This window comes from Oryctolagus cuniculus, chromosome 6 (assembly GCF_964237555.1).
Source record: "Oryctolagus cuniculus chromosome 6, mOryCun1.1, whole genome shotgun sequence".
In the NCBI taxonomy this organism is placed as follows: Eukaryota; Metazoa; Chordata; class Mammalia; order Lagomorpha; family Leporidae; genus Oryctolagus; species Oryctolagus cuniculus.
The window spans coordinates 78,977,717-78,991,203 of NC_091437.1; positions in this window are offsets into that span (position 1 = coordinate 78,977,717).

Consider the following 13,487-nt stretch of genomic DNA (forward strand, 5'->3'; position numbering starts at 1 on the left):
ATTGTAACCATTTTTTTAAAAGATTTATTTATTTATTTATTTATTTGAAAATCAGAGTTACACAGAGAGAGGAGAGGCAGAGAGAAAAGTCTTCCATCCACTGGTTCACTCCCCAGTTGGCTACAATGGGTAGAACTGTGCTAATCCAAAGCCAGGAGCCTCTTCCGGGTCTCCCACATGGGCGCAGGGGCCCAAGTACTTGGGCCATTTTTACTGCTTTCCCAGGCCATAGCAGAAAGCTGGATTAGAAGTGGAGCAGCCGGGGCTCAAACTGGCTCCCATAAAGGATGCAAGCACTGCAGGTGGCAGCTTTAACCGCAGTGCCACAGCACTTGCCCCCATTTTTTTTTTTAAAGATTTATTCATTCAAAGGGTTACATAGAGGGTGAGGCAGAGGCATAGAGAGAGGTCTTCCATCCATTGATTCACTTTCCAAATGTTTGTAACTGCCAGGGCTGGACCATGCCGAAGCCAAGAGCCAAGAGCTTCATCTGGGTATCCCACGTGGGTGCAGGGGCTCAAGGACTTGGGCCATCTTTTGCTGTTTTCCCAGGCTCATTAGCAGGGAATTGGACCAGAAGTAGAGCAGCTGGGACTTGAATCAGTGCTCATCTGGATGCTAGCACTAGAGGCAGCACCTTCACCTGCTACACCACAGCCGGCCCTAGATTGTAACCATTTTGGACCATAAGATTTATGATCTTTTCCCTCTGGATGTCCTCTTACTGTTTTTATTTATTTATTTGTTTGTTTTTTGAGAGAGACAGAAAGGTCTTCCTTCCATTGGTTCACCCCCCAAATGGCTGCCACCACCGGCACTGCGCCTATCTGAAGCCAGGAGCCAGGTGCTTCTTCCTGGTCTCCCACGCGGGTACAGGCGCCCAAGCACTTGAGCCATCCTTCACTGCCTTCCCGGGCTACAGCAGAGAGCTGGACTGGAAGAGGAGCAACCGGGACTAGAACCCGGTGCCCATATGGGATGCTGGCGCCGCAGGCGGAGGATTAGCCAAGTGAGCCATGGCGCTGGCCCCTCCTCTTATTGTTGCAAGTCAGAATGAAGCCACAGTAGAATGGGACTGAACTGTAGGCGCAGCCAAGGTTGGACAGGTTCACATGAGCCTTGGGCATCAGAATGGCAAAGGCTCAGCCTGTAAGAAGATCAGAGGATATGAGAGGAAGGTTTCAGGCTGTGAATAGCTTCCAGGTAGCACATTTGCAAGCAACATCGGAGGTTAGAGAAACAAATTTCAAGTGAATTCATTTTCTTAACTCTGATTAGACAATAACCAAACCAGTAACATTTTTTCTTGAAAGATAAGTTCTGATTCAAACTCAGGTAAGTTTACTTATTTCAGACATTGTAGACCTTTGTATTTCAGTCATTTCAAAGAGTCTTGGAAAAACTGAAGATTAATTAAGCCATAGCAACAATTGGAAATGTGAAAATTAAACTCAGTTCATGTGGAAGATTTGGCAGTTAAGCTTAATTAAAGATTTATCTTGAATAATAATTAATGATAATTCTGCCACAGTAGAAATGATTCCTAGTTGTGTATTTTCTTAAAAATTTAAAGGCCTAAATAGATTGGATTTAGCCTTTTTTATTTTTTTTTTTTAAATTTATTTATTTGAAAGAGTTACAGAGAGGCAGAGACAGAGAGAGGTCTTCCCTCCACTGGTTCACTCCCCAAATGGCCACAATAGTGGGAGTTGAGCCAATCTGAAGCCAGGAGCCAGGAGCCAGAAGCTGCAGAAAGAGAGAGAGGTCCTCCTTTTTTTAAAAGATTTATTATTTATTTGAAAGTCAGAGTTACACAGAGAGAGGAGAGGCAGAGAGAGAGGTCTTCATCTGCTGGTTCACTCCCCAGTTGGCTGCAACAGCTGGAGCTGTGCTGATCCGAAGCCAGGAGCCAGAAACTTCCTCTGGGTCTCCCATGCTGGTGCAGGGGCCCAAGGACTTGGGCCATCTTCTGCTGCCTTCCCAGGCCATAGCAGAGAGCTGGATCAGAAGTGGAGCAGCGCCCATACTGGATGATGGCACTGTAGGTGGCAGCTTTACCTGCTACTCCACAGTGCTGGCCTCAGCAGTGTACTTTTGGGGGTCCCTACGTGCCCCTCTCTGGCTTCTCCAAGTAGAAGGACTAAGCTACTCTGACAACACTCATGGAAGGAAAAAGAGTTAAACATAGACTTGCTTGACTTGGTTGTCTTAGGTGACCTATAGGTGAAAAGAAATCGAGATAGAATAATAAAGAGAAGGAGGAAAAGAGGAGACAGGTATGTTAGGTGTCATGCTCAGACAGTACTTAAGGAGCCTGGGCTTAGTCACCAATAGCTGTATCCCAGTCTTCATGTTATAATCATGTAGCTCATTCTTGGCCAAAGCAGGCATGTTCAACACAGCCCATCCATTGTGTTCAGTAAAGGTAATCCTTAAATGACTGGGGAGCAGGAGACAGGTTTATTTTAACTTCAGTCATCTGGACTATAAGGTACTGGTGTCTGGTTGTATTCATGTCATTAACAAGGGTTTTGTAGGACAGAGTACCTTGGTAGACGGTAACTTCATGGCTTTGACGTTTTTATTATTTTTTAAATTTTTATTTTGAAAGTCAGTTACAGAGAGGAAGTGACACAGTGAGACATCTTCCATCCACAGATGGTTCACTCCCCAGATGGCAACAGTGACTAGCAATAGGCCAGGCCAAAGCCAGGAGCCAAGAGTTCCATGTGGGTCTTGCAAGTGAGCAGAAGGGGTCCAAACACTTTGGCCATCCTCCACTGCTTTTCCCAAGCCGTTAGCAGGGAGCTGGATCATAAGTAAAGGAGCCAGGATATGAACTGGCACAAATATAGTATGCCAGAGCTCAGATGGTGGCCCAACCCACTACACTGCAGTGCTGCCTACTCTCCTCCCCTCCTGTTTTAAAAGATTTATTTATGTATCTGAGAGGCAGAGTTACAGAGAGAAAGAGAGAGAGAGGTCTTCCATTGGCTGGCTCACTCCCCAAAGGGCCACAATGGGCAGAGTTGGGATGATCCGAAGCCAGGAACCAGGAGCTTCCTTAAGGTCCCCCACATGGATACAGGGACCCAAGCACTTTGGCCTTCTTCACTGCTTTCTCAGGCCATTAGCAGAGAGCTGGATCAGAAGAAGAGCAGCCAGGACATGAACAGGCATGGGATGCTGGCACTGCAGCGGATACTTAACCTACTAAACGACAGTGCTGGCCCCAGACCCTTTATCTTTTTTAATAAATAATTATTTATATATTTAAAAGGTAGAGAGCACTCTTCTATCTACCGATTCACTTCCAAATGCAACAGTTAGGGCTGGGCTAGGCTGGAGCTGAAGCCAGAAGCCCAGAAGTCAACTGGGGACTCCCACATGCATGGCAGGGACCCAAGTATTTGAACCATCACTTGCTGGCTCCCACAATGTACATTAGCAGGAAGCTGAAATCAGGTGCGTAGTTGGGACTTGAACCGAGGTACTCCAATATGCCATTCAGATCTCCCAAGCAATGGTTAAGTGCTGTGCCAAATGGTTATACCCTAGTAGCTTTATCTTGTGAATACTTAACATCACTTGGAACTCTAAGTATAAAAGCAAGAGGGCTTAAGTCTAGATCTTAGTTCTTTCCTGGTATGTGGTATCAGCTATTCTCAGTTTACCTGGCCAGTGTGTTTCTAAGACAAAAATTTGAGTTAATATGCATATTAAAAGTTTCACTATGAGACATAGTTGTGGTATAGTGGGTTAGGCCTATGCCTTCCATGCCAGCATCCTATATGTTAGCCAGTTCGAATCCTGGCTGCTCAACTTCTAATTCAGCTCCCTGCTAATGTGTCTGGGAAAAGTAGTGAAAGTTAGCCCAAGTACTTTGGACCCCTGCCACTTGTGTAAGAGACCTGGATGAACTTCCTGGCTCCTGGCTTCAGCCTGGCTCAGCCCTGGCCATTGCAGCCATTTGGGAAGTGAACCAGCAGATGCAAGATCTTTCTCTAATTCTGCCTCTCACATAAAATTTTAAAAATTTTAAAGGTTTATTTATTTATTTGAGAGACCGAAGTCTTCCATCTGCTGGTTCATTCCCTAGATGGCCACAAAGGCTAGAGCAGAGCCAAGTTGATCCGGAGCCAGGAGCTTCTTCCAGGTCTCCCACAGGGGTGCAGGAACCCAGCACTTGGGCCATTTTCCACTGCTTTCCTAGGCCGTAAGCAGAAAGCTGGACCAGAAGAGGAGTAGCCAGGACATGAACCAGTGTCCATATGGGATGTTGGTACCTCAGGTAGAGGCTTAGCCTACTATGCCACAGCAGTGGCCCTATATATATATTTAAGATTTCCTTATTTGAAAGGTACGGTTAGAGAGAGAGAGCGATCTTCCATCTGCTGGTTCACTTCCCAAATGGCCGCAATGGCCAGAGCTGAGCTGGTCTGAAGCCAGGAGCCAGAAGCTTCTGGGTCTCCCATGTGGGTTCAGGGGATCAAGGATTAGGGCCAGCCTCTGCTGCTTTCCCAGGTACTTTAGTAGAGGGCTAGATCAGAAGTAGAGCAGCTGGGACTCAAACGAGTGCATATGAGATGCCAGTGCTGCAGATGGCTTTTTCCATAATATGCATTTTCTGTGAACTCTGAAAATCTCTTGTATGCATGGATTTCAAAGTGGTTATGCACCATAAATAAACATATCTTCATTCCATTTCCCATGAACTTGTTGATGTGCCTTCATATGTCTTTATAACTTTGGACACTGTGTCTGTCTTTCGCCTCTGCTGCCTCCAATCCCCTTGGTGATGTTGGCCTTTGGCAAACCCTGTCCACTGTAGCTCTGTCCCATTGGAAAGACAATTCCTTCCTCCTCTTCGAAGAGGCTCTCCTTCTTTTGCCTGGATTTTACTGCTGAGTCATGTTCCTTTGTAATGATGTACTACAGTTTGCTCAATTTACATTCCGTTTTTTCTCATTATTACTAAACCACATAATTGTAAATTTGGACTTACTCATGTCAGCGTATGTTTAATTTTTAAATTTTTTTTTTTTTTTTTTGACAGGCAGAGTGGACAGTGAGAGAGAGAGACAGAGAGAAAGGTCTTCCTTTGCCATTGGTTCACCCTCCAATAGCTGCCGCGGCCGGAGCACTGCGGCCGGCACACCGCGCTGATCCGATGGCAGGAGCCAGGTACTTCTCCTGGTCTCCCATGGGGTGCAGGGCCCAAGCACTTGGGCCATCCTCCACTGCACTCCCTGGCCATAGCAGAGAGCTGGCCTGGAAGAGGGGCAACTGGGACAGAATCCGGCACCCCGACGGGACTAGAACCCGGTGTGTGGGCGCTGCAAGGCGGAGGATTAGCCTAGTGAGCCGCGGCGCCGGCCCAGTGTATGTTTAAATAATACATGTTTTCTTGATGAGTATGTGTTCTGTTAAACACTTCTTAAAAATGATTTATTTATCTGAAAGGCAGAGTGACAGAGAGTGAGCTTCTGTCCATTGGTTCACTTCCCAAATTGCCATAACCCCTTCAGCTGGACCTAATCAAAGCCAGGAGCCTGGAAACTACTACAGAACTACAGTAATCAAGACTGTATGGGGGCCAGCATTTTGGTGCAGCAGCTTAAGCTACTATGTGCTACGCTTCAGCCAAGGTTATGGTGCTCACTGGGAGGGAATGGGCCATGAATGAAGTTAAGATTGAACCCAGGCATCTTGGGGAAGCAGCAGCAGCAAATGAAAGAGAATAGAACAGCAATGCAGCCAAGAGTGCACCTGCCATCCAGGGTGGTGCTGCCCTGGGAGACGGCAGTGTAGTTGCACAGAGAAGCCAGTTCCACATGTGCCTGATGCCCAACACTTCCCTCCCATGCCCTTACCAGTGAGAGTGCTGGGGCTGGGTTACTTAACAGAGGGATCCAAAACAGACATCTCTGAACATGTTGGATGTTGGACAAGGGGGGAGCCTGAGATCATGTCATGTGTGGTGGTGCTGCTTCATCTCCCTTGGGCACCCGTGGGCCCTGTTGCCTTTTCTAGGAACCCTATAGGAGTGGAGGCTGGGTCACCCCCAGGCATGTTCTAGAAAGGAGCCACTGCTAATCTTTGAGGGAGGCTTTGGACATTAAAGACAAACTGTAGGTCCAGCTTTTTGCAGTTGTTAATGCACCACCTGGGATGTTCAATGTCCCACATAGGAGTGCTTGGTTCAAGTCCCAACAACTTCTGATCCAGCTCTCTGCTAATGTATCCTGGGTTGTAGCAGGTGATTGCTCAAGCACTTGGAACCTGCTTCCTACATGAGAGACCCAGATGGAGTTCCAGGCGCCTGGCTTTGACTTGGCCCAGCCACAGCTGTTGTGAGTATTTGGGGACTGAACTGGCAGATGTAGGATCTCTCCTTGAAATAAAAGGGAAGAAAAAAATTATAAACTGTATATTGCCTAGAACAGGCATAACATGTACGGGCATTTTGCTATGAAGTCCTGCCTGAGACCCCAATTCATACAGAAATGGTCAAAATCAAGATACAGATGGGAAGCTCAGCTCACACACATATAGGAGATGGGTGATTGTCAGCCACAGCCCACAGTGCGCTTTGACCCAAAGGGGAGCTAAGGCCTGGAGAAGGCAGCAGGTAGGAGTGGCTCTGCCAAGACAGCTGCCTACTCCACCTGCAACTCCATCAGTTGTTATCTTTCTCCAGAAGGCCTAGGAAAAAAAACTCAGGCCCTCCACAGTGGTGAGAAAGAACACTCACACAGCAGCCTAAGCCTAATGAGGCCATCAAGTCTTGTTTTACAAAAAGGAGAGGAGCTTGTTAGGCATCCAAGAGAATAATTATGTGAATGGGGAACACAAGTGAAAGTCTGAAGTCAAAGTCATCAACCAGGTGGCAGGGAGCATCAGTGTACAGGTAAGAATGTGGATTATTGGGGCCTGGCAACATGGCACAGCAGGTTTAGCAGCGCATATCAGAGCTTTGATTTGATTCCTGGCTGCTCTGCTTCTGATCCAGCACCCTGATGATGCACTTGGGAAATCAGTGGAAGGTTCAAGAAGCCCAGGTTCTTGAGTCTGTGCCACCCAAGTAGGAGACCAGGATGGATTTCCAGGCTTCTGGTTTTGGTCTAGCCCAGCCTGGCTGTTGTTGGCATTTGGGAAGTGAACCAGAGGATGGAAGATCTCTCCCTCCCTCTGTGTCTCTCTCTAACTCTGCCTTCCAGATATGGACCACTTTAAAGCTCAGAAGAGCTGAAGCTCACTTCCAGCTTTGGCTGGTTTTAAACTCATCAGTTTTTCTCACAGGCGATGACACTGGTAGTTTCTGCAATGACAGTCTGTGTGTGGGAATCCATGGTGCTGTCGGGGCACTTAGAATAAATCAAGGAGTGGAGAGTGGCATTTGGAAAAGGAGGCTTAAAGGAAGTTTTGCCTCTGGTGATTTCCACATACATTTTGGCAGCATTGTCTCAGTGTGCAGCTCTGTGCTGGTTTCCCCCTTCCTCTTGGCCCACATATCCCAAACCTGCATGGATCGTAGGTGTCCCAAGATAGAACAGCTCCTACTGTTGTGCATCTACCTGTCTGGTGTCTCTCTTTACTGATTCTTCCAAAATGTAGCTTTTTGGAATGATTGTTTGAAAAAAGTCTGGCATGTCAGGCCTCCCATAGGGCCATGTGGCTGAGAAATCAGGTTTCCAGGGGGCGAGCAAGACTCCACCCCAGTCTGAGCATCTTGGAAGGTGTGTCAGGGCTTTTAAGGGTCTTCTGCTCATTTCACACAGAACTGTGAACTGGCTGGCTGTTTGCTTTATAAAATCCATGGGCTCTCTTAAAGTCCTTCTCAGGTCAGCTTTTTCTTCCAAGATTTTCATGATGACATTGATATGCTCAGAACCACTAGACAAATTCACTTTCAAAAAAGATAATCTTTTCAAAAAGGTTTATTTCTTCCTCTGGCTATTTGGTGTCAAGATGACAAGCGGCTTGTAGGTGTGGGGTGTGTGTAGGAAGTCTCCTACATGGTCACACTGAGAATGTTTATTGTAGAAAGGAAACTTTTGCCCTGAGAAGTCACCTCTGTGCCACCAGTAGCGCTCTGATATTCTATCACAGGAAATGCCTGGTGGTCCACAAAGGAAGTCTTCTGTGTACAGCTGCAGAGAGGGAGAAAATACTCACTGAATGCGACAGTGAGGTCTGGGGACTGGTGTTTCGGGCTGACTCAGCACCTGGGCTCTGTGACATGCAGACTTGGGGGCTCTGTGAACAATGTCAAGATTATTCAAGGAACAAAGGTCAATTGAGCTCTCATGGTTATGTATTTAATGCAGAGAAAGAGAAGTGAGAGGATGTCCTTCTTTTGTGTTCCTACAAGGTAGTTGGGAATTACATTTAGATTTGTGTTTTTAAGCTGTAGTGACTGAATATATTCCTCCTCTTCCTCCCCCTGCATCTTACCTAGCACTTGATATTAATTATTGTGGGGAGCAACTGGGACTAGACTGTTACTCGAATTAAGACTTATTCTGTGCATCTGCTCTCCCACAATGTGGCGCTGGGAGAGGAGCAAACAGCTTCTACACAGCTGCCTTCAGTTCAACCAATAAACAGCAGGACCTGCTCCTGATTGGAGGAGAGCAGTGTACTCGGCGTGTGGGTAGCAGAGTTGGGATTGGTGGAAGAGGACTATAAAGGAGGAGAGAGACAACATGCACCAGGAACATCTATCCGAATAACACCTGAGCAGCCCCTGAGAGAGCCGGCCGGCGGTGTGCCGCTCCCCCGCGGAAGTGGGGAAAGTGGCAGGGGGAACCGCCCTTCCACGGAGGTGGAAGGGTCGGTAGCCAACCCAGGAAGAACCAGCAGCAAACCTGGGGAGGGCCGAGCAGACAAAAGAACAACGCAGGGTCCTGTGTCGTTCCTCCGCGAAGAGGGGGAGCGACAATTATCAAAACCTCAGCTTCAGAGTTTGGATATTTATTTGAATGGCAGGATGAAAGAGAAGGCTACACATACATACACACACACACACACACACACAAACAATCTTCCACCTGCTGGTTCACTATTCAAATGGTCACAACAGCCAGCCCTGGGCCAGGCTAAAGCCAGAACACAGAACTCCATCTCAGATCCTGACATGGATGACGGTGCCCATGAACTTGGACCATCTGTGCTGCTTTCCCAGGCACATTAGCAGGGAACTGGATTGGAAGTAGAGTAGCCAGGACTCAAATTGATACTCAGATATGGGATGCCAGTGTCTCAAGCAATAGCTTAACCTGCTATGCCATAACACTGTCTCCAAGTTTGGATAATTTTCAAAGCTATCAGGTTTTGAATGAAAAATTTCTTAAATCAGCGATTTCACTAAAAGCAGTAATATGCTCCCAATACTTTACATGGCAACATTCTTTAACTCTCTGGGCCTCATCTGTACATAAAGGACTTTCCAGAATCTTTACTGTTCCAAATTTATTTCCCTGGGATTCTAATTCTTTCTATGTCCCTACCTAAGAAAGAACAGGCACCTGTCACATTTATAGGGTGTGGGATCTGAACCATGTGTCTCCAGGGCACACTCAGAACTTGTGGACATCATGGTACAAGTGTCCTAGTCTGGGAATATTCATGGCTCTCACTTTGTAGTATGAGAATTGGAATGACTCACTTGAGTCGGTGCCCTGACTAGGAGTCTCTGTTGACCAAACTTCTGGCAGAATCTTCGGTACCCTCTTCCCAACAGTACCTTGATCACTGGACTTCCTTGTCTGTGTATTACCCTGTTTTAGAAAGAATCCCATAAAGTTGATTTAGCCAGAATCCCCACCCTCAATATCCAGCCACCTGCCTACCGTACCCCATCCACCATTTCCCAGGGGCTTCCTGGTCACCCTGGCCAGCCTTCATTGAGAATCCAGTCATCTCCACTTAACCAGAATCCCCGACCTCTGTTGCTTCCTCTCAGTCATTTTATATCCATTGACCCCCAATTTGCTCCTTGGCCATAAATCTCACCTTTCCTCATGCCAGAGTTGAGCCCAGGACTCATTTTGCCTGTTATTTCCAGAGTTAAAACAGTTCCAGAGTGAAGTCTGTTTTTTACCACTTTAAACAACTGTCCAGCTCTGGTTTTCTCTGAACTGCCCTGAAGGTGAAGGCCTCATTTGATGTCTTAGAGCCTGCTGCAGTAGAATTGGCCTGAAGAATACTCCAGTGCCCCATTCTTCCCTCTGTTGCAAGATGGTAGGCCCAGAAGTGCTATAAATTCACAATGATGGGGCTGGGAGGGAGTGCCTGAGTGGTCTTAATGGCCTGATGTTGGCAGCCTACATATTCTATCCACATAAGTGGCGGCTGCCACATACCTCCCACCAGCCACAATTCATGGAAATTAATAAATGCATGTATTGAGAGAGGTCATGGGTAAAACAGGAAAATCAGTCACCCAGCTTCTTCAACAAATACTCCTGGATGAGTTTCAATAGGAACCAATAGGCCTCTCATAGCTCAGAGTATTTACAGCAAACAAAAGTGGTTCAAGTTCTCGGATTGTTTGGCAAGATTAAATACAGTTCTTGTGTTTGTTAACAAATGAGTTGGGGTAAGTTTGTCTCACAGAATTAACAAGTCCCAGACATACTGGGGTGTGAGAACACAGTAAATGAGCCTGGTTACTCGCCTCTCAGAATACGATCACAGATAATCACTTTTTTTTTAAAAAAAAAGACATTTATTTGAAAGGCAGAGATAGAGAGAAGGCGGAGAGAAGGAGAGAGTGAGGGAGAGGGAGCTCTTCCATCCACTGGTTCACTCCCCAAATGGCCATAAGGGCCAGAGCTGGGCCAGGCTGAAGCCAGGAACTCTTTTTTCCGGGTCTCTGACGTGGGTACAGGGGCACAAGTATTTCTGCCATCCTCTGCTGCTTTCCCGGGTGCATTAGCAGGAAGCTGGATTGGACGTGCAGCAGCCCTGATTCAAACCAGTACCCATATGGGATGCCAGCAATGCAGATGGAGGTTTAACCTTTTACCCCACAGCACCAGCCCATGCCAAATGGTTAAGATGTCTGCATCCCACACTGGGGTAACTGGATTTGATCCCTGCTCTTGCTCTTCACTTCAGCTTCCTGCTAATGTAGACCCTGAGGAGCTGCAGTGATGCTTAAGTGTTTGGGTTCTTGACACTCATGTGAGAGGTCTGGATTAAATTCCCTCCCAGATCCTAGCTTCTTCCCAGGCTATTCTGGCTGTTTAAAGCATTTGTGGAACAAATTCATGGATGAACTGTCTGTATTTGTCTACCTCTCAAATAAGGAAATAAATTTTTAAAAACAATATGCAATTCAAAGGGGGGTTTGAAAGCACTGTTTTAAATAAACAGTGCTGGAAGAAATGGCTACCCACAGGTAGAAGAGTGACACTGAACTTCTTCCAGTTGTTATACACAAAATTGATTCAAAATTGACTTTAGACTGCTATGTATCCCGCTTCCCATGTTGGATCGTTACCTCCCTTTTTTATTCTATCAGTATTAGCAGACACTAGTCTTGTTTGTGTGATCCCTTTGACTCTTAGACCTATCAGTATGATCAACTGTGAACTGAAATTGATCACTTGGACTAGTGAGATGGCATTGGTACATGCAACCTTGATGGGATGGCAGATGTCCTGAACAGCACTCTGGCCTCAAAATCAGCCCTTAAGGCATTCGGATATGGCTGAAGAGCCTGTGAGAGTAGTTTAGGCACGGAAGGCCAAGACACTCTGGCCAAAAAAAAAAAAAAAAAAAAAAAAAAAAACACACACACAAAAAACAAAAAACCCTAAATGAAAGATCTCTGATCTCTGTGAGTGAGATCCCAGTAGAAAAAATGGGGCCGTCGATGAAGGAGGTACCTTTCTCTGAGGGAGGAGAGAACTTCCACTTTGACTATGACCTTGTCTGAATAAGATTGAAGTTGGCAAACTCAAAAGGCTTCCATAGCCTTGGCAACTCGTGATTAGAGCCTAGGGAGATTACTGACGCCATAAACAAGAGTGTCAAATTGTTAAGTCAACAACAGGAGTCACTGTGTACTTTCTCCTCATGTAGGATCTCTGTCCTTAATGTGTTGTCCACTGTGAATTAATGCTATAACTAGTACTGAAACAGTATTTTATACTTTATGTTCTGTGTGGGTGCAAACTGATGAAATCTTTACTTAATATATACTAAATTGATCTTCCGTATATAAAGATAATTGAAAATGAATCTTTTTTTTTTTTATTTTTTTTTATTTTTGACAGGCAGAGTGGACAGTGAGAGAGAGAGACAGAGAGAAAGGTCTTCCTTTGCCGTTGGTTCACCCTCCAATGGCCGCCGCGGCCGGCGCGCTGCGGCCGGCGCACCGCGCTGATCCGATGGCAGGAGCCAGGAGCCAGGTGCTTTTCCTGGTCTCCCATGGGGTGCAGGGCCCAAGGACCTGGGCCATCCTCCACTGCACTCCCTGGCCACAGCAGAGAGCTGGCCTGGAAGAGGGGCAACCGGGACAGAATCCGGCGCCCCAACCGGGACTAGAACCCGGTGTGCCGGCGCCGCTAGGCGGAGGATTAGCCTAGTGAGCCGCAGCGCCGGCTGAAAATGAATCTTGATGTGAATGGAATGGGAGAGGGAGTGGGAGATGGGAGGGGTGTGAGTGGGAGGGAAGTTATGGGGGGGGGAGCCATTGTAATCCATAAACTGTACTTTGGAAATTTATATTTACTAAATAAAAGTTAAAAAAAAAACAAAATTGACTTTAGACTTAAATTTTAAGATTAAAAAAAAACTTGGGGATGGCACTGTGGTATAGCGGGTAAAGCCGCTGCCTGCAGTGCTGACATCCCATATGGGCGTTGGTTCAAGTCCTTGCTGCTCCACTTCTGATACAGCTCTCTGTTATGGCCTGGAAAAGCAGTAGAAGATGGCCCAAAATCTTAGGCCACTGCACCCACATGGGAGATCTGAAAAAAGCTCCTGGCTTCAGATTGGCACAGCTCCGGCAGTTACAGCCATCTGGGGAGTGAACCAGCAGATGGAAGATCTCTCTCTCTCTCTCTCTCTCTCTGTCTGTCTCTGTCTCTCTCTCTGCCTCTGCCTCTCTGCTCTGTAACTCTGCCTTTCAAATAAATAAATAAACCTTAAGAAAAGATTAAAAAAACCTGTTACATTTTTAAAAGACAACATGAGTAAATGTGATGTTGCATTAGTTGGTGGTTGATTAGTTATGTCACCAAAAGCTCATGTAATGAATAAAAAATAAGGTAAATAAGATTATAAAATATTAAACCTTTTTTGTACCACAAATGATACATCAGAAAAATGCAAAGAGAACACACAAAGTGAGAGAAAAGTATTTGGAAATCACACATCTGGTAAGACACTGGTATCTAGAATGTGTTAAAAAACATTTACATCTTAATAACAAAAGATAAATAACTGAATGAAAAAACAGGTAAAAATTGTG